This window comes from Mytilus galloprovincialis, chromosome 3 (assembly GCF_965363235.1).
Source record: "Mytilus galloprovincialis chromosome 3, xbMytGall1.hap1.1, whole genome shotgun sequence".
In the NCBI taxonomy this organism is placed as follows: Eukaryota; Metazoa; Mollusca; class Bivalvia; order Mytilida; family Mytilidae; genus Mytilus; species Mytilus galloprovincialis.
In genome coordinates this window covers 71309572-71329487 of record NC_134840.1, presented here as the reverse complement: position 1 = coordinate 71329487, position 19916 = coordinate 71309572, and the positions used below count along the sequence as shown (strand labels likewise).

General features: G+C 32.6%; 1 protein-coding gene and 1 pseudogene across 1 annotated transcript in view; both read left to right on the top strand.

Annotated features, from left to right (window-relative positions):
* The first annotated feature begins 5251 nt into the window (after positions 1–5251).
* The window catches only part of LOC143068832 (complement C1q tumor necrosis factor-related protein 3-like), a 59464-nt gene continuing 44799 nt past the window's right edge, over positions 5252–19916 (top strand). Inside the window, exon 1 of the transcript XR_012976254.1 lies at positions 5252–5307. The gene's annotated coding sequence lies outside the window, so the exon portion shown is untranslated. The remainder of the gene's footprint in view (positions 5308–19916) is intronic.
* LOC143068833 (complement C1q-like protein 3) lies at positions 16263–18056 on the top strand (annotated as a pseudogene).

Below are 19916 nucleotides of genomic sequence, written 5' to 3'. Positions count from 1 at the left end.
GAATATTGTTATAGATAGAGATAAACTGTAAACAGCAATAATGTTCAGCTAAGTAAGATCTAGAAATAAGTCAACATGACCAACATCGTCAGTTGACCCCTTAAGGAGTTGTTGCCCATTTTATTCAATTTTTAACAATTTTCACTAATTTGGTAAATTTTTGTAAATTTTTACAAAATATTTTTCACTGTATCTAAAGGTCCAAGTTTATTATAGATAGAGAAAATTGTAAGTACCAAGAATGTTCAGTAAAGTAAGATCTACAAACACATCACTATCAGCAAAACACAATTTTGTCATGAATCCATCTGTGTCCTTTGTGTAATATGCACATAGACCAAGGTGAGCGACACAGGCTCTTTAGAGCCTCTAGTTTTTACTAACAGCCAATAACTCCTATAAAAAGGAAAATCAATATTTATGAGGCAATAAACTCCAAAATAAGTTGTTATATTTTCTCCAATTTCTAAGTGTTAGTTCAAAGCCAATTGCAACTGATAATTGAATCATGTTCTCCCATATAAAAGTATCAATTGGTACACTTCCAACAGATTTAGTGTAAAAACCTCCTAAACATTCTGAGTAATGAATGAATCTGCAATGCCAAAGTAAACAATATTGACTAGCTGTAGAATCATTGACTCCTTACTGTACATATATATAGTATAACATATGTATGCCCTATCTACGATAGTAGAGGGGCAATATATTTTCCGGTCTGTGCGTCCGTTCTTTCTTCTGTCAGGTTCAGGTTAAAGTTTTTGGTCAAGGTAGTTTTTGATGAAGTTGAAGTCCAATCAACTTTAAACTTAGTACACATGTACTCTATGATATGATCTTTCAAATGTTGTTGCCAAATTTTATTTTTTACCCCAATTTCATGGTCCACAAAACATAGAAAATGATGCGGGGCTAGTTATGTTTTTATCTTCAAAGACATATTTAATGTTCATAAATCAAAACAAGAATCCGTGTTGAATGGAACCTATATATATATATATATGGGTCCAAATCAGTGGTCGATTTCACAAAAAAACTTACGACAAAGATTAATCGTAAGTATACTGATTTGTTAATGACTTAAGACCAATCTAAGTCGTAAGTTTTTTCAATCTAATTAAAAACCGATCTCTCATCGCTCCCGTTTTCTGATATGTCGCGATATCAGAAAACGGGAGTGATGAGAGATCGGTTTTTAATTAGATTGAAGTTTTTTTTATATTAATTTTTGCTGATCTGTTTATCTATTTCAATTTTGAATATAAGCAAAAATTACAAAACAATAAAGAGCAACTTACAATTTTTTAGCCATTTATACCGACTTAAGTTCTTTATTTTGTTTTAAACACATTGGAAATTACTCGTATAGGGTCTCAGCTTCCGGTTTTTGCCACAGGGACTTGGTTAGCAGATTAAAATTTTGTTAATCAATGTTTTTTTATATTTTTTTTAGTATTTCCTGTCTATTTGTATTACTTTATTAACGTATTTGACGATGCCTTCGATATTTCTTTGTTTTCTAGCAATGTGCACTCATGCGCGTAGCTACGTTTACGTCAAAACGCCCGGGCGTACACTTGAATTTGGTAAAACAAAATATTTTCATCTAGATATTATTAAAAGAATTGGTTAACAGTACATCAACCTTCTAAGTCTTTCTTCAATTGCTTGTAATTGAGACTACTATAACTTAGTATATAGTAGTCTCAGCTTGTAATTTCGAATAAAAATGACAAAATTGGTGTCATATTTATATATTTATTCATTTTCTGTCAAAGTCTAAATCTTCCGTGATTTCTATACTCGCTTTCCTTTTTTAAAAGAATGTCCTTATGTACTTAGATTCGAAATGGGGTTTGCATTTGTTTTTATTATAACTGTGTGGTTCAGTATGTGGTTAAAATTTTAATATATCAATAGCTATTTATGTCAAACTATCGCATGATTTTGCGATAGCTGAAAAAAAACTGTTTATGGTCAAAAGAGTATCCAGCGCATCATGACGAAATTATATATGATGAGTTTTCTGTAATTTATGGATGTTTAAAAGGAATTTCTTGAACTTGATTTACATTCTGAGGTTAAAATTTGGTGCATATAAATTATTTGTAAAACCGTGGTCAAAGTTAATGAAACTTTCTTGGAGGAAAACGCGTATAGCATAAGAATAAATTTCCATCCTGGTAATTATGATGTCGAGTTAATTTACATGATTAATTTATAAACCTCCATATTTTGTCATAAAACCTGTGCAGAAATTAAATGAAAATATTTCATTTGTTTAAATCCTGTAATGGACTGATAAATAAATATCACTGAAATGAAAAATTTCAGGCAAGAACCAGGGTTTCTATCTACACATTTTAATATTGCACCTGAACAACTCAGAAAATTAATCATTTCATGTTCATTTACGATTCTAAATAAACAATGAATAGATTAAACATAAAAAAATAACCATTTTCAATCTACAGAATGTTGTTATTGATATGAGTTTTCAGTAACAGAAATGGTATGTCATTCTCAATAACTTTAAAACTTCCGAAGGCTTAGCACCCGCCCATCTTCTACCAGCTGGTTCATTGGCCTGGATCCAATAGGGGCCTTTAGGCCCTGACCGAGGTTCGGGCGTACACTTGAAAATTACCTAGCTACGCCACTGGCACTTTACTATCCATATCCGTATACTGAAAAAAACTAGTATTTTTTTTCAGTATACGGATATGGAAAAGATATAAAAAAAACATTGATTAACAAATTTTTAATCTGCTAACCGAGTCCCTGTGTAACATGTTTATTTTAAAAACGCTCTTGGAAATGATAATTGCATTCTAATCTTAAATTAATGCTGGCACATACTTGCCCATAGTAATCAATAAGTTGCATAGCAGGCACTTCAAATAATCTAACCTTACTACCACCATTTATGTTTTGCAACAGATTTGGATTTCTATGTATAGATACTAACACTTCGGATGTGCAACTTTTTTTATTCCTAATTTATATTGAAATTAATTTGGCCTAGATAAAACATATTATAGCTTTGTCGTCTATTACAACCTTTTTTTCTGATGTCTTGGTACATGAGCGGTTAACATGATTATTGGTACATGAACCAGATGCGGATCCGGGGTTTTTAATACTTCTCAACTTAACTAGTGGAACTTTGAAGTCTTTGCATTAATCACTTATTCACATATGTAGCTCCATATGTGGGACGGCTCCTGCTCCCTTAAAAACAACAACAACAAAAAACTTTCTGCTTTCTTATCCCAAATAAAAAAACAACTCTTATTTGCAAGCAAGATCAAATTCTCAATTTTGTTTGAAGACAAATTATATCATCACCTACACAGAAGCGTTAATGATTATTAGCAAAAAGTTTGAAGTCAAATAAAAGACAGATCATATAAAGAACATACATTGTCTTTACAGTGATGTGATACTTGAAAGATAGAAATCTGCATGTTTACAACATTTAATGACCAGGATGAGACGACAATGATTATGCTTATTTCAACTTGATAATTGATTATTTCTGCGAATTATTACAGTTATCCTATTTATTTAGTTATAATATCCGCATGAAGTATTTGCCACTGGATATAAAGCAAGCAACCATCAATCAAACGGTACGCACTGAAACTATGTTCGGACCGGACTCCGGACAATCAAACCAACATGCAAGCCGGTACGAAATTATCAAAGTAAACAAGCCACTTTGCACTTCGTAAGACACCGTGAAACACAATAGTCATTCCACGATAATTTTAAAATGCTGCATAGAAGACAAAATAGTTATATAAAGGAATACTGTCATTTTGATGGATTTTGACATGAAATCGTGATGTACTGACCGAATTACGTCCTTGTACTTGTTGTAGTGTTTTTGAAAATGCATTTACGTCCAGCTAGAAAAAGAATCTTTGAAGGATGATGTATTGCCACAAACTTCAGTATAGTTAGTAAGTATATGGTATACTATAAATCAACTAAATTTCGCGACCGATTTACTTTTCGCTATCTTCGAAAGTAGAAAAAATGCGCGAGTAAGTAAAACCATGTTCTTCTCGCATAAATGCATCTTGAAATAAGTAAATCGCGAAATTATATCATCGCAAATATAAAAAAAGAAGATGCGGTATTATCAATTGCTAATGAGTCAACTCTCCTCAAAGTCTGCTTGAAAGGGATAAAGCGAAGATAAGTATTTGCGAAAAAAAAATGGTTTCAATATTGGATTATCTATTAGTTTTCCAGAGTTACACAGACTAACTAAATATTTTTTTGGCACAAGAAACACGTCACGTAAAATCAAACTACCTTTTTGGGATTATATATGGGACCTTTTAGACCTTGAAGTAATGCATATAAACGTTTGTCCACTGTTGAAGACTAGGCCTATCTGTTGTCCTTCTCATGATTTTGTGATACTTATGTCGTTGGGTTAATGTCTTGCTGACATACACACACATACCTACTTTTATTTATATACACTGCGCAAAGATTATTATCATTGCGATATATTTGTCTTTTTTCTATCATTGTTTATTGTAATAATAACGACAACAAATGTTTAAAGTACATCTCCTTTTATTCATGGAAATCTCAGAAAGTATATTTTATCATATTTTTATTACAATTTTTTATAGATTTAATTGAACAGAATGTAAATATGTAATAAAGTCTTCTAAATTAAAACCAGAGAATTTCAAAGTTTTCAATAATTTCGTCTATCTTCAGTAAAAATATCTTCTTTACGAAGGTCAAGAACATCTCTCTGGACAACTGTACCTTTAACATTGTAACTGTATGAAGTAGAGAATCTTGACCTATCGTGACTATCACTATTTAAAACGCTATCTTTGGCTTTCATGCGAACTAATTTCGGCCGAGTATATGGAAACGGCGTTGTATTTACAAATCGTGTCTCCTTCTTTTTGTACAAATACTTTGGTCCTTTACCCGCCGATCTACGAGCATACGTCTTTTCTGTGTAACATTTGCTTGCTGATTTCTTCCTTTCTTTTATTGAACTTCCACTACCAACTCGTCTGGAATGTTGAATTTCTTTGCGTAAAAGTTCCGTGCTGCTTGACAAGGACTGTGATGCTGATCTTTGTTCTGTGGCTTCAAGACTGCATTTGCCAGCTGCAGACCCCATTGCACAGGAGAAAGCGCGCCTTTCTTTTTGACGAATCCTGTAACTAAGACATGACAATTAAATGACGTATACCGGCGTTATAGGAACCGTTGGGGGACAACGTGGTGAGAGGAAGTTGTATGGACTGCACTATGGGCGTCAATGTAAGTACGACTCAGGAAAGACCGATTATTAAGTCTAAAAATAGTGAAAACCTAATATTAGTTGAGAGCTTTCACACATTTTCGTCCGTTAATGCCGAAAGCAGTTCTATCAGCACCGGTAGTTTGTCAAGTCTCAGTGATGAAGAGACTCCCTTGATCGAAATTATCAACGATAACCCAAACAAATCTGACAACCATGGAACTACAGGCACGAACAAAAAGTTACAGGATGATATAAAACCTGAAAACACGGTTCCAGCATTTACCAATCAGTCTAACCGTACAGTGACAAATCAGATTATTCATTCTGATACAGCAGCCGACATAGAGAAGAATACATTTCAACCTGTTAGCGATGCGGAAAAACGCCTCTGCATGTATGGGAATGAAACGAAAAAATCAAAGCTACCAGAAAACACAGAAGTCTTGCAAAACAGTCAAGATATAAAGGAAGACAATGTTAAAGAGACACGACATATTGGTATAGAAAAGGATTCAACTCGACCAAAACAAACAAGGCCTCATTTGTTCTTGAAAAATGACGACATCTTAAGAGTTCGTAGGAATAATGTTTTTGCCGATGAGCCATTCGATACATTAAACCCAGTGACTTCCAAAAGGCCAGGTCAGAATGATATATTATATCAACTTGGAAAAGAAGGTATCGTCAGACCGAAGACAGTGGAAGAACAAACTATTGGTGAACTGAGATCATTGGGAATATTGAAACCGACAGCTGAGGAGAATGCGTCTAAACGTGTTGGTATCCCGAGGCTTGTTCCGTTGAAAGTTGAAAGTGTTTGGGCTAAAGTACCCGAAGCTGAATTGACAGCACCGCCATGGGAGAGAAAACGTCTGCTGAAAAAAGGCAATACACAAGCCCTGACTCCAGCAGATTGCATTCCTTCTCTTCGAACAGACGATGGGAAAACGTGGAGTGGTGTGCCTTTTGATGGTGCAACTGAGGATTCTACAAAAATTAAGCTTAAAATGATGGACATCGATTTGCTATAGTTTAAAATTCAGGAAAAAAGCTTGAAATTAATGAAGAAATAAATAATAAATTTTTGATTGGCTTGTTTTCTTAACTATTATAGATTTAGCACTCTAGTGCTTTTTTTTAAATATACTTCGTAAACAAATGAGGTCGCTGGTTTTCTCGTTTGAATTGCGGTATGAGATTTGCTCATTGTTGAAGGCCGTACGATGACGTATGGTTGTTAATTTCTGTGTCATTTTGGTCTCTTGTGGAGAGTTGTCTCATTGGCAATCATACCACATCTTCTTTTTATATCAGTATTCGTAATCATTACCATATACCAAAACTTTATTGCTAAATCTGCAAATCGAACAAATTTTTTTCTTATGCTCATGATTATCATTACGCAACTGTGAACAATGAAATATTCGAAGAATATAATCCGTGTTTGAAATATAGACAAGGGAAATGATGGTGGTGATTGGGATTATACGTTAATGAGAAATCAACAAAAACACTCACAAATACAGACAGACAGAATTCTGCATTCCAACTTACAACTCCCGTTACTTTATCGCATAGGGCGCGAACTGAGTTTGCATATGGTATTGAAAGTCTCCGTTTAAAAATATGTAATGTTTTATGAGACAGGTTAACACCCTATCTAACAATCCGCATATCCAAGAATGTGTCCCTCCCCTGCCGCGCATGCGTTAGATTTAATTAGTATCGGTCAATAAGGAAAATGAAAAATTCATATAGATTATTAAGGATATATTTCTTTTAATGGTTGTAGCATGAATCCAGTACACTTTTCATCAGTTTCCCTGTGATAATGAACAAAACAATTCTATTGTCTTTCAAATAATGTTTTCAAATTTAAAATAAAGTTAATGACTGACCCGTATTTTTTTATTTGAAAATAAGTAATGCAGTCATGAAAAATTTGACTGTCCATATAGGGACATTATTGGATTATTTGTATATGGCACTTTTTTAAAAATAAATTAATATAACTTGCATTAGGAATGTAAAGTTTTCCCTTAGATCATGAAAAACGGGGGATAATGAGGAATAATATGGTACTTTTTATTTCAAAATATCATAATGATAACCCCCGTAATTATGTTATTTAAAAATGGGTATTTTTGCACACTATCGCATCAGAGGTACAATGTATTTGTTGATATAATTACAGCAAGACAGTAGTCTGTGTGTATAATATGTTATAGATCATGTTTCACAGAATAATGCATGTATAGTGTTCTCGAGATAGTGTTTTGTCTTTTAATTACTGACAACATATAACTTACAGAAAATGAAAATAATGATGGATGTGCTTTAATTATAAGACATAATATTATAATTATGTTTGTTAATAAATTCCTTCATTGAATTGCGTTTATATTTTAATCAGATGAAAACATATTTAAGAAATCGTTATTTAGTCACTTGACATCTACGTAAAGCATGTACACGTGAATTATGACATGCTAGTGTGTTACCTGAAGTGTCCCCAGCAGGCGCTGGTCACCTGGAATATTCTTTATAATATTACCAAACCAATAAAACGAAGGCAATTAAATAAATTGCTGCACACGAATATTTGAACTATTACAGACTCGATAATGAAAGCTATCTTTATAAAAAAAAAAAAATGACATCTGCACATAATCTTTGTCGCCGTAATGAATAATCTTGACTGGAAACGTCTATGCGTTGGTGAACCTTTGCCAGCCTCGTAGTGCTAAGAAAGAAGTAGTAAACAGACAAATCATTGATGGTTCGTTCCAGATAGAAAGACTTATAGCAAAGGAACAGAACCCCAGAAAGGTACTTATCTTGTATTTTATACTACCACGTTATTTTTTTTATTCCACTATATCATTATTTTTCAATTCTGTGGTCGTTTTTTTTCTTCAAAAATACAAGTTGCTTACGACCCGAAATAAAAGTAAGAAAAATGTCACTAAAGTTATTCCCCACAAATACAAGTCTATTAGAAATGAAAATAAAAGGAAAAGAGAGAAAATATCCCCATACATAATATTTGAACACTACATGACTGAAAAAACAGACATTCTTTAATAAACACGAATTTTAGACTATGGTCATAGAAGAACAGGACGAAAAAATGGGTTTGATGCAGTTTCAAGAATTTTCACACGAAATAACATTTCATCCTTAAGTAACTATTCGAAAATCAAATGCAGTATGTTTGTAAACTAATTTTCAGGCAGAGTCAGTCTTTTATTAGTTCAATGAGGAGTAATTAGTAAAAACGTATAGTACAATTTATTTAGTGATCTGTGTGATACCAAATTTCAAGACTATTTTATGGTGGCTACACTGTCTGATTTTTGTACATTTGACTACGAGTCAAGCTCCTCTCCCGAATCATGAAATCTATGCATGTAGAGTTTTAAAAAAATATCACCCGTTCTAAATTTGCAAGTATTAAAAGCTGTAGTTTGAATAATTCATTAAAGTCTGTCCACTACCATCATTTCGAGTACAATGAAAAGAAGTTTTATTCGAAATCAGTATGACCCAGTATTCCGAACACGATATTCCATTAAAAGCAAAGAAGATAAAATATGTTCAATACCTATTATATATATGGCATTCATAAAAGTTTGATGATAGTAACTGATTTGTGTATCTTTTTCTAACTGTTACTTTAAAGTAAAACGTTCGTCGTATTACCCGTCCACTAATCGAGATAAAACAAAAAGGGGGGAGTCACGTCTGTCTTAAGCTATATATACATTTTATTTGTTTTCTGTTTTGATTTATGATACGAAATAAACGTTAATGGCAAATCATTGATTGTTTCCTATTAATTTATTCACAACTTTTATAGACTCGATTCGATTTAAAACTGACATTTTGAAAAGACATTGTTGATTATTGTCTATTGTTGAAGACAACATACTTCCCTGGAAATGTCTTTTAATTATAATATTTGACGTTGGGTTGCTGTCTCGTTGACGTGTACCTATATACACCACATCTTCTTCATTCATACCATAAACATAGAGTATTTGATGCTGTATGCTTATTCTGTTCTACCTTGACATCGTGGATGGGCAAATAATGAGCTCGCATTTTGAATTGAACCATAATTATAAACCATGTTCATTTCGAATTCTTTTTTTGGGGGGAATTTCATTACAAAAAAAAAATGATAGACAGTCACTGCAGTACATCGTTTTAGATTCGAAATTTAAAGTGAAGCGTACCTTATGCATAAATGGCAACAAAAATCAACAGTATGATATTGTAATTTCATTGGTTCACCCTTTCATAATTTCTATTGCTAACCTTACAGAATACTTGTTTTTGGCCTGATTTTGTTTGAATTTTTACTCGAATTTATTTTGAAAGTAATTAGAATAATTTCCTTTAAAGACAAGTACATCTAAATGAATTGATATTCACATTTTAGGTGTTTATTGATCTCGACTATATAAGCCATCAGTCGCCAGTCGTCAGGCGTCAAGTATATATTAATTTTATGACATAATTACCATATCTGGAATTGACGGGTGGCCGGGGAATCAGTGTTTTGTTCAAATCTTAGGTTCTACAAGGCAATAACCCAGTGTGATATCGACTTCAGAATTTTCATCTTTACTTTATCATTTGACGACTTTTGAATATGCGAGTATATGAAAAGAACTATTTTTTTAAACAAAGTGGAACATGTATATTTGCATTTAATATTACGTTTAAACAACTAAATCAATTTTTAGTTTGATATTTAATTTTATAGGGCTTGATTTCTCACATAATTTAAGCGTCTGTCATTTGTAATTAAACACACAATCATATAAAACAATTCTTTGTTAGTTTCCTAACATAGGCATTTGACCTTTCCACTGCATGGCTTGCTTCAACAAGTCAGTGGCAAAACGCTTAACAAAAATTATCAATTGAAAGACTCAACTATCTACTGTCTGTATTCAATAATTTAGATATTCATATTTATATGCCAAGGATTTTTTTTTAAATTGCTGTTGCTTGCTTAACATCCAGTGGCAAATATTTCAGGAATATAAAGTTAATTGCATAAACAATTGGGTAGGGTTTGCCCTCCTGAGAATCTAGATATGTTTTTCATAAGGTAATGTTCAATAGCCATATTCTCACACTGACTGTGGTAGAGTTCCACTTTGGGGGACAAATATTTGATGATACGTGACATTCATTGTGTTTAGTATAGAACATTTATTGGAATTACCATTTGTTTTGTCTTTTCGGAATCTTTACCGTTGTACTTTTATTGTAATTAATGTATTGCACTATTGAAGAAGTTGTATATAAACCATCGTAAAGCTAAACTTAGTTTTGTTTCATCAGTATCTGGTGACTTTTCCCCCGAATTCTAAATATAACAGGGTCGACGAAAACCCCTGTTATAATACGTTGACCTCGGTTCAGCAATTATTGGCAATTCCTAAAATCGAGAAAAATATTGATAATTGTACTTGAGTTCTTTAACACCTTATACAATTGCTTTTCAGGATGATCTATTCCTATAGTAAAATGGTGTGGCTATCCGGACACAATGTGGGAAACAACATGCCACATTGACCAGAGATCTCTCTCTGTGAATATATGCCTACAATGTAGCAATATTAACCCTCATGATCGCCTAAATGCAGCAAACACATTTGAAGATATCATTCGAAATAGACTGAAACCCGGGAATAGATGTCACTCCGTGTCTTTAAGATTTGACGTGGATGTATACAGATATTGTTTTCAAACAGATGAACTGCATTACTGAATTTGGTAGACGATTTTAGTAGACTGCCACCAAGAGAGTCGTGGAATTATCGGATTAACTAATATAATTCTAATGGACAAGGACTAACTATAACAGTTGATTTTACTATTAGACTTTCTCCTAGACTACATTTTATGTATAAGAAAATATTTGTAAGGACAGAGGATGGTAGTGTTCTACAAAATTCGTTACCGGCAATTGAAACCGTTAAAATCATATAATACCAACTCGCGTTTTTTAAATAACACTGAATACAAGTACAGTGTTAGTTAAAGATGTCTGAAAAATTTAGTGGACAACCGACTGCAAAAGTGAATGATGATATAAAGGCTTTACGTCATCAAATTTGACCGTGGTTGAAATTAAACATAAATTGAAGGACTATGGTGTTGCCACTAAAATTCCCAAACATAGCTTGTTCAGTAATACAAAGACACAGTGTTACAGAACCATTTGTAAACTATTTTATATATTGGCACTAATTAAGATTTTTATGAGTAGTTGGTTTTTTAAGCAAACTCGATGATATCATGAACAGTCCATTCGATCGCAATTTACATTTTCTTTTTTAAAATGTATACATATTAGCCAAAATCACATTCCGTTGAAATAACAGTTGCACATAAAACTAATATTCTAGTTATGCATAACCATGTAAGTAATATTAAATATTACTTCCATGGCATTACTGAATATATTTTTTTGTATATGAATAATTTCGCTTGACATTTGATAGATAAATGTTGGCTCTTTTGGCTCATTATCAATCATTTAGCTCCTCACAAATTCATGTACTAGCTCCGCACGTACTCATGCACTTATATATGTCCTTGCAATTTTTGGGGTCTTTTAAATGTTCATGATGAGATAAATCCGTAAAAGCACTTTAGAATGTACTGGAAAGTATATTAGTATAGAAGTAATAGCGATATCAGCGTCTTTCCTGCGACTGCTAATGTCGGCGTAAAAGAGTGATAGTGACTGACAAAAAAGGCAGTGGCTATTTTGCCGTTTCGGATACTTTTTCATAGTACTTTTCCGATTGAATTTTCCTCAGAGTTCAGTATTTTTGTGATTTTACTTTTTTTTTTCATATTAAAGAAAATATTAAATTAAAGAACCTTCAAAATAGAAAGTTCACTCATGATATTGCTGGTGCCGGTAAATAGCAATTTCTATATAGAAATAGTCTATTTTGTCGGCTTTAGAATAAGGGCATTTTAATCAGAGCTGGCGAAATAGCCAATGCAAAAAAAAAACAAAAAAAAAAACAACAAACAACAAACAACAAACAATAATAACAAAACACATAAAAAAACCGAGATAACAAAATTTTGATAAAGACGCTTAAAAAAAATTGTCCAATTTTGATTAAATTTCATGAGGACTTATGATGCCTATTAGCATATTCAACCACGAACCGTCCTGAATGACACCGACACATGTAGGATCATTTTGTCTCGTCTGCGAGACTGTCGTTACGGGTGAGAACAAAAATTGAAAAAAAGAAGACGAGTATGATTTGTTTTCGCTCAAAATACTATCTCCTGGTTTCCATTACGATGAAAGTTTTGTAAAATTCCTTGTGTGTTTGAAAAAGAATGCCAGTTACTGTTCCAACATTTGAAATGACGTTTACAATATCAAAACTAAGACCACAAACTATTAAAATACGGATTAATGAGGGACAAGATTTTAATCTACATGGTATCTGTGAAATTTTCGTGACATTTCCGTTAGATGTTAATTTTTGTGACCTTTCCTTATCATATGTTGCTATTTTATCATAAAAAAAATTGTTCAGTGTGAAAGTGTGACTGTAAAAAAAAGTTTACCCTTAAAGTATTGAAATTAGTTAAGGTTCATCAAGTCTTTCCTTTCACGAATTTCGTGGCAGACAAGAAACACACAACTACATGCACACATTTTAAAACAGTACAATATCAAAAAATGTTCTCAGTTACTGAAATCAAACAAAAGGTGTCTGATCTACCGAAATGAATTTATGCCGACCTATTCTGTAATATTGGCGGCAGAATTATTCAGCTGTTTTCAAAATTGCAACACCAACGAAAGTACAAGGAGGACACGAACTTGCACATTCCAATGTTAAATCAGTTCAGTATTTCAATGCAGAAACTTTTAATAAGTGTTTAAAATTATAAATACAGACTTGAAGTTAATTCCGCAATAAAACTTGTCATCGTACGTAATGAGTGATAAACAGTACAATTATTAATCATCTTTTTTAATCTAAAAGAGATCAAAAAGATAATTTCTAAACTTTTATGTTTCCATAAAACATACATTTGCGAAAGTTTCAACATAACTTTTTATTACTAGTAGATTCTTACAAGTTGATTCATTCTTACGCATTAAAAAGACGATTTCAAGGGGACGATGGAGAAATGAAATTAATTTTAAACAAACAACACTTACCAAGAAGGAAAAAAATATATAAACAGGCAAACAAGTACACAAAACGATACTCAAGCTTGCCATATGCATGGTATGGGTTTTGCTCCTGGTTGAAGGCGGAACGCTTTTTTGTCATTTGGTCTCTGGTGTAGAGTTGTTTAATTTGCAATCGTAACAAGTCTGGTTATATATATCAACAATTCCAAGTCCACTGGCGAAACCCATTGTACTCATGTTAAAATTTTGTTAGTTATAGTATGTTTTAAGACTTAATCTTAATGTCAAGGCAGATTTGTAAACGGCTATTGTCTATTAGTTATACATCTCCAAATCCAGAAACAATCCGTACTTCCAAAACATGAACACATGTTAAAGTTTAAAATCAATTCGAAATAAGACTTTGCAGGACAAAAAGAAAGACAAGACTATGAACAAAAGAAACAATACACACTTTGAAAAAAAGTATTAAACCATGCAACACACACAAAATAAACTAACGCAGTAGTATGAAGTCCATCCGGGACTCCGGAAGAATAAACATGCCGGAAACCCTTAAAGTGGACGACCATTTGATTTTCTAGCATTTTTATCGCCATGAATGCAATATTCATCATCACCTGCTATTACTGAGACTTGACTTTTAGTGTTGTTATCCACCAATGGCAACTTTTTCAAAATTCTGACCAAATTGCTATTTGTTTTATAAAAAAAAAAAAAACTGTTCAACTGGTCAGAAATTTGAACAAACTGCTGTAGAAAACCACAGCCAAGTCATGAAAGTACAAAATGATAAAATAAAACATACTTACAGTCCTATAAGACTTAAATTACACATAGTTTAATGAATATATGTTGTTTTAATTCAAATGATATCTGATTCTTATGAATATAGAAGACTTTTCACAAGAAAAACTATATGAAAGCTTATAGTAAGGACATTTTTATAGCAATTCAAAATTACAACAGTTCACCTTTAGCATGAGAATGACTAAAGAATATCTATACAAACTATCAAACTGATTTTTCACAACATACTTAAAGTGGATGAATATTATATAGGATTGTAAGTATGTTTTATTTTATCACCTTGCACTTTCACAATTTGACTCAACAGTTTGTTCAAAATTGTGACAAGTTGAACAGTTTGGTTTGATAAAACAAATTACAATTCGCTTAGAGTTTTGAATGGGTTGCAATAGTTGAAGAGCAACACCAACAGTCAATTCACTGTAATATGGCTTATTTATTTTACTCTTGAACATAACTATTTCCTGTATTGTTTTCTTCGTGGTTTGGGTAAAGTTATATATTTTCCCACTTAATACTAGGCCAGAATATTATTTTTTTATCCCCGATCCCGAATATCAAATTGTCAATGTATATGAATCCTTGGTTCATAATCTCCTGGTAAACAGAAAAGTATTAAGAAGATCATGATAGAGAATCGCGTTGTGATTAAATTCAATCAAAGTTTGTACCAATTGAAAACAAATAAAGTAATGAGATACGAACATATCTAACCAATTGAGGCATAAGCATTTTATAAGTTGCATTAGCCAAAGAAAATCAACAAAAATAAAGTAATGGAAAGTTAACTATTTGAAGGAAACTAATGAAATATCGTAGCGGTAAGATATAGAGGTACTGTGCATATTTGAAAGGCTTTCTTCTTTTAAAATACCAACAGACGACGATCGCAAACATGCACACAGGCAAGTGATGAGAACAACTCACTTGTCATTAAGACCAAGTGGGCTACAACATACCTTTTTTCTCGGAAAGCACTTGACAAATATCAATCAACATCAGCCATAAGAAAAATGTTGATAGTAACATGTTTTTTGTTTTGTTTGTTCCTGTCACCGAATCAACAAACATCAACACCTTCAATGGAAATAGAACATAAATTGCATGCATCATCTGTCTTAGTTCTTGACAACCATGGTACACAGAGAACAAACAACGGAGGGAAACTATTCAGAATGCAAAAATCTACATCAAAATTATCAAATGACTCAATGACGAAACAAACACATGACTTCTTATATGAGTTATTGCCCTTAAATGGCAATGCTTTTCTATATTTAGTGTTTAATGTCCATTATCCCAAAAACTAGAATAGACGGTCAGACTATTTTGATATTTAATTTTGTATTGTTAATAAACATGATTAGCAATTGCAAAATCGATATCAAAATGCTATATTCTTGCAAGGTGAGCAATTCGTGTTCTTCGGACCTTTTGGTTAATTTCAAGCAGTTTCCAAAATAATCATAACGAACAACATAGTTCTGATGCGTATTAGGTTCCAGAAGATATCCAATCCATTGAAGCATATCTAATATGGTAACTAGCCATGTGTTTTAGGCACCCTATACCAAATATATATAGTCACCACGTGTAGTCCGTAAACCAATCATATCCCCATAAATCTTTAGGAGGTAAGATAACTAATACATTTGAAAGTTTCAATACCACAAATAAGGGAGGTTGCTTTAACTTGTACGATTTCATTTCATTTTTGGAGCAAATGTCAACCACTCTCATAATTGTTTCATAAGAAACACCATCATATATAAGAGTAACTAAAGTTTGGAAAGTCCTTCATTCGCAAACTGCAACGACGAGGAATTCGTGTCAAGGATGGTAATATTTAGAGAAATTCTTGGAAAAAAGTTGAGTTGCATGTCTTATATAATCTATACGAATCACATATCACAGCTTGCAAGGTTTCGGTTAAGTATAAATACAAGTTGAGCTACAAAACAAAACAAACAAAAAAACAACAACATTATAAACATTTATTTGATAGCACACGTCACTTCCCTTGAACATAATGTTTAGGACATTTATAATTGTTCTGATGTTTTGGACGCAGATGGTTAAAGTGGACTCTACTTGTGATTCTGAACTTCGTAAGTTTTTTTTTTATTAAAGCAGATTACTTTATCATTTAAAGAAAAAAAATATGAAATGAAATGTATACATATTTGAATAAATATATTTTCTATAACAACTTATACATTTAAGTATATATTTTTTGCAGAGAACGGACTCTTTCAAGATCTTCTAAATATGATGATGAAGATAAAGGGTTCTAGTTCTGGTATGTTCTTTAATAATAGTATTAAGCATATTCATTTTCTATTTATAACTGCATTTTGCATACTAATTATATGCATTCAATAGCAATTTTTGAATCGAGCCCGTTGGTCGTGTTTTCTTTAATTTATATGGCAATAAAAATTTGTTAAAATCGAAAAATCAAAACAAACAGTATACATAACACACCACAACGTGTTACTCATGCAAATGCAAACTATGGGATAAACCACACTTGAAGAAAATAGTTCCAATATTCTTTTCTTTAACTTAGAAACTCTGCACTAAACCAGAACCTGTTCCTAGTGTCTTTTTTGTTGGCGGGATGTACAAGTACCCGGCCACGTCCACTTGTATTTTTGTCCATCTGATGAGTTAAGCCTTTTTCAACTGATTTTTATAGTTCGTTCTTATGTTGTACTGTTATACCACTGTCCCAGGTTAGGGGGTGGTTGGGATTCCGCTAACATGTTTAACACCTTATTTAAGTATGTGCCTGTCCCAAGTCAGGAGCCTGTAATTCAGTGGTTGTCGTTTGTTCATGTGTTACATATTTGTTTTCCGTTCATTTTTTTTTATATAAACTAAGGCCGTTAGTTTTCTCGTTTGAATTGTTTTACATTGTCTTTTCGGGGCTTTTATAGCTGACTGTGCGGTATGGGCTTTGCTCATTGTTGAAGGCCGTACGGTGACCTATAGTTGTTAATATCTGTGTCATTTTGGTCTCTTGTGGAAAGTTGTCTCATTGGCAATCATACCACATCTTCTTTTTTATATACTACCCGTCATGGCAATCCGAATTTCAAACAAAATTTTGACTTTGAAACATATACTACTTGAATGACAAATGGTGGCACATGTAACAGTAAACATCAAACCAATGATATACTTTAAATATAACATAACAGATAAAATCTTTGATCAAACTTAACTAAATTCATGGATTATCTTTGTTATATCATTTCATTTAACTTTATGTTTTGAAACCGACACAAATGTTGTAAAATAATTAACGATTTTCTTTTAGCACAACCGTCTACCTGTAGCTGCAAGAAGATTGTGATTGCTTTCACAACTTCGCTGTCAGCCACAAAATCCATTGGCTCTGGTGCAGTTGTTAAGTTTGATAAAGTTTGGACCAATGAGGGAAAAGGATACGACCCAAATTCTGGAACTTTTACAGCACCAAGGCAAGGATTCTATCAAATATCTGCAACGACAATGTCTCCACAGGGAAAATACTTTCATTCACACCTTATGAAAAATAATGAAAAAACCGTAGGATTGTACACAGGATAAGGCTATCATACAGGTTCAGCTAACATTGTTCTCAAATTAAAGAAAGGAGACCGTGTTTACATTAAACATCGTGGTGGCACTGAGGCAATCTACAGCGATGGTAATCATTGGTGCATGTTTTCTGGCTTCCTTATTTCTGAATAAAATATGAAGCAAGAATTCTGTTACATTTTTATCTTATATCCATGTAGTCTGGGGAGATGTTCTGTTGAACAGATGAAATATTTTCCTTCATAAATTGTTACAGATGACATAATATGCACCCATATAGCTAACATTTGTTTAAACTTAATCAATTTAAATATCCTAAGCAACACGACGGGTTCCACATGCGGAACAGAATCTGCTTACCCATGCGGAGCACCTGAGATCACTCCTAGTTTTTGGGTTCGTGTTGCTTATTCTTTTGTTTTCTGTGTTGTGTCATGTGTACTATCGTTTTCTGTTTTTCTTTTTCATTTTTAGCCATGGCATTGTCAGTTTATTTTCGATTTATGAGTTTGACTGTCCCTCTGGTATATTTCGTCCCTCTTTTTTAACATTTGACTTTCAAATTCTTGTTCTTTGATAACACGATTAAAAGGTGATGTTGGTATACATCAATCAGATAGCAATTGCATTACAGTTTATCTAAGATTCAAAAAGGCAAATGACACTAAATACAATCGAGAACGGTTATCTATAATAAGCAATTAAATAAATGGAGAAATAAAATGAAAAAAGTTGAATGCAAACTCTATACAACTCAATGCAATAATATGCAATGCACAACTTCAAAATGGGTGCAAATATTTTATTACAGCGTTATGAATTTTTCATAAATAGAACGTCAAAAATAAATCAGAGATCCCTTTATGATAATGTCAAGCTAAATCCAGAAGTCATCCGATGTTCAAATTTCGTAAAATTCATAAGAACAAATATTCACGATAACAAAATCTGTTATATCACTCGATATCACTGACTACTAGATTTCAAGGAAAATTGTGACTTTGAAACACAGACACTACTTAACAGAAAAAATGGTGGTATTGGTCCTTACAATAAAAATCTTTGATAAAACTTCACTTCAATTAAGAGAGGAAATAGACACCAAAGGACATTTCGACGCATAAATCGAAAACAACAGACAAAAACAGAGAAACAGAATATCGTATTAACTTACATATATCTGTCCTATATGCAGGGCGCTGCTGGGATATTGCTATATAACAATGGAAATTTTACAATTGGAAAGCTGAATCATCCCTTTTGTCGTAAAGTATTCTTCTCTGCCGACACTTATTGTAAAGTTTAACGTTATCACTTCAATTTGCATTATTCAATGAGAGGACATCACCTATATATATCTACCGGAACGTGAATTTTAAGTTAATGCTTACTTCTTTTAATTTTACCTGATTAAAAACACGTCTTCCAAACGTTTGATTACATACAATCTAACTCTCTTTCATCTTGGTAACAGTATTAAAACATTTGACTTGTCTACTCTTTACACAAGTATTCCACATTCCAAACTAAAAGGCAAATTGAAAGAGTTGGTATTGCTTTGCTTCATTAAAAAGAATGGCCAACGTAGATACAAGTATCTTGTCTTAGGGAGGAATAAATCCTACTTTGTAAAGGATCACTCTGATTCAAACAAAAAATTCTCTGAAACAGATATTATCGAGATTCTTGATTTCTTGATTGACAACATATTTGTTACGTTCGGAGGATGTGTTTTTCAACAGACTGTCGGCATTCAAATGGGAACAAAGTGTGCATCTCTACTTGCCGACTTGTTTCTTTATTTTTATGAGGCTGACTTCGTGCAGAAACTTCTTAGGAAGAAAGATAAGAAGTTATCGATATCCTTTAACTCTGCTTTCCGCTATATAGATGATGTTCTTTCACTAAATAATTCAAAATTTGGTGACTATGTGGAACGCATCTATCCAATCGAACTAGAGATAAAGGATTCTACAGATACAGTTAAGTCGGCCTCATATCTTGACTTACATCTAGAAATTGACAATG